Here is a 3,099-nt window from a genome sequence, read left to right as displayed (position 1 = left end):
CTTACCATTCAGCTGACTCCTCAGGACTTGCCTGACCCTCTGCAGGTACTTGGTGGTTGCAGCTTTTCTAGCGGCCTCTTCATTCATATATATATATATATATAGCGAGAGAGAGAGAGAGAGCGATAGATAGATATAGATAGATAGATAGATGATGATTGATTTGTACAGTCATTTATGGTATTTATTATACAGTAATACTTAAAGCTGTTGACTTGTGACTGTACAAAACAGATGTGATTTGAGTCAAAGTTCAAATGTTCCAGATGTTTTCAGTGTCTCTGATGATTCAATGTGAAAAAGGAAAAAATGAACAATTGGGAGCAAGCAAACGTTAACATGCTGATATTGTACCTAAGTAAAGCATTTGGTCGGACTGCAGTGAATATGAACTTTGATTTTTAGTGAATGAACCTTTTTCCTCTCATCATCTTATGATATTAGAATATTTCAAATCAATCAAATGTATTTGAAATGTCAGATTTAAAGTCATGAAATTCTTGAAATGTTTGTTGTATATGCTATAAAATTGCACTGTAAAATGTGCACTACAGGAAAACTCAGTGGAATGCATTAAGCTCTAACTGTACTTTAACAAGTTTCCACAGGGACTTCAGCCTTCAGCTGATCCAAAATGCTGCAGCAAGAGTACTGACAGGGACTAGAAAGAGAGAGCAGATTTCTCCTGCATTGGCTGAAATCCACAATTTATAATCCTGCTCCTCACAGTCTCAAGTAATCAGGTCCCATCTTATATTATTCATATTTTCTATGAAATACGTTTCAAATCTCATATGATCAAATCTCATGAACCCATGTTAGCGCTTCTTCCTCCTCCTCTTCCTTACACACTAGAGAGTTTAGGTGTACACCTTATGTCAAAATTTGATTGATGACCCCAGCCTTGACTGGCTAATCGATTCCAGATGTGTGACTAATCGCATCTGGTGGGAAAAAAGGAGGGGCGGTTCCTGGGGGGATCAGAGAGGGAGGGTTCCTGGGGCATGGAGAGTTCAGGGGGGTAATGCAGCAGATTTCTGATGAGTCAGTGCTGTATAGAGAGACAGAGCGGCAGTTCGTTTTTCACAGACAGACTCATAGTTTGAATTCTGTTTAAATGTTTCAATATTATGACAATGATCTTGATAACCATTTTCTCAGTAAAGAACTATTTCTTTTTTCAATAGTGGCTTTATTTTGATTTATTACGTTAATCTTATTACAGACGCAATAAAATAAAAACCTTTAAGATTATCAGACTAGTAACGGATTGCATTTATATAGCGCTTGGTGGAGGTGTGGGGATTATATAATTTTAATATCATATTTTTTCGTTTATATCCTGTTTATTAAGCTTTGAGTAGTGGCATTTGATTAAAACATTTATTCAATATATTACACATATAGTTTCAATCATGTTATTACACATATTGCAAAAATGTGCTCATAAAAGAGTTGGCCTTCTGTCTGGTGAGAGGTTACAAGCTTCATCTGGTGAGGTGAGAGGTGAGACAGAGTGCAGTGAGGTCGAGACAGTTCGCCTGCATACACAGACAGTATATAGATTCATTTCTAGGTTAGAGTTAAGACATATTTGGCTTGTAACTGCATTTTGTGCCTGCATAAGCAACAGTTTTGTAGAATGTGTTTCTGATGTTCCAGAGATAAGCGAGAGTAAGAAGATCAACAGGAAGCACCTGGCGTGGAGACGGAGAAAATGTCTTTTTGAGTGTGTGTCAAAGGTTGTCAGCAGAAGAGCTGTGGTTACTGTAACTTATCCATGTTGTGTATCTGCTTTGACGCATACCCTGACATATAAAAACATTTTAAGTATGCTTTTTTGGGGGATTTATGCTAAGGATTGTGATGGTGTATTTCCTCCACACATGTGTTTAATAAAATCATTGTTTTGACACACTTGGACCAGCAGTCATTTGTCTCACACCTCAATCACGAATCGGGACAGTTTTTGGTGCCTTGACCCAGATTGAGAAGGGACGTTGTTTGGTGGTTCGGACGAAGGAGGCTGAGGTTCAGTGGTCAAACGGACGGAGAGGAACCAGCAGGTCGACTGAGTGATGGGCCCTTGGTAAGAAAGGTAAGGCACTGCCTATTGATTAAACTAAATATCTAAAAGGTGCTGAATTGGAAATAAAGCTAAATTAAATGTCCACTCAGTAGAGTTTCTGGTGAAATGTCCGTGGTGATTTTGGGTAATTGGTGATAAAAGTAAAAGTTTGGGGAATATTTGACTGACAAAATTTATTGCTGTTAATTCTGGGTTGTATTTTAAGTTGATGTGATATGTGTTTAAGTTGATGTGTTATGTTCATTGAGTGTGACGTCAGCCAAGAGAAGAGATTAGATTAGGGCATTTGGATAATTGACTAGAAATAACATCAGATAAATAACCTGGCAGTTAGAGTCCACAGTGATGTTTTTTAAAATTATTTAAATTACTTAGGATGGAGACGGGGTACTCTAGGGGTGCAAAGTTCTGAGTCTTATGACTCCATCTTGCGGCGGACGCGCTGCAATTTCCTGCAGGTGACTGGGTTAATTTGGGTGATACCCGCGACAGGTAGGGACAGTTGTTAATAATCAGTGGTCAAGTACCACTTTTCTTGCACCATTTGACCAACAGAGGGGGGCCCTCGGGCGTGACCATTTCAAACGTGGACGGCAGGTAATCTTACATAAAGCTCCAGACGCCAACAGGACGCTGGGGTGGGGTTCCTGTTGAACTGCGGGAAGCGCTTTTAAATTAAGTTAGGATCGGGTCACTGCCCCGGGCAGATAACGGCTATAATTGACCAGGAAGGTGGGCAAACCTGGGCTTAGAGGCTTTTAAACTTGTCGAAAAGTTAGCTGTACCGGTACAGAGGTTTTGAAGAAGTGATATGGAAATGCTGAATAATTTGTCTTGGCATCTGGTGTCTTTTGTTATGGTTATACACGTCTGAACATATAATTTAGTGTAAATTGGTTGTTTAAACTGCGTGATTATAAGTGGGTGTGGTGTGAAAGTGATTTGATACAGAAGCTGAGTACATGAGGATAAAACAAAATACTGTGTGAAAAGTGCTGTGTGAAATTTGC

Source organism: Haplochromis burtoni, unplaced genomic scaffold (genome assembly GCF_018398535.1).
Source record: "Haplochromis burtoni strain Fernald_Lab_line unplaced genomic scaffold, NCSU_Asbu1 Contig_837, whole genome shotgun sequence".
Classification (NCBI taxonomy): Eukaryota; Metazoa; Chordata; class Actinopteri; order Cichliformes; family Cichlidae; genus Haplochromis; species Haplochromis burtoni.
Note: the sequence above shows the minus strand (reverse complement) of the source record.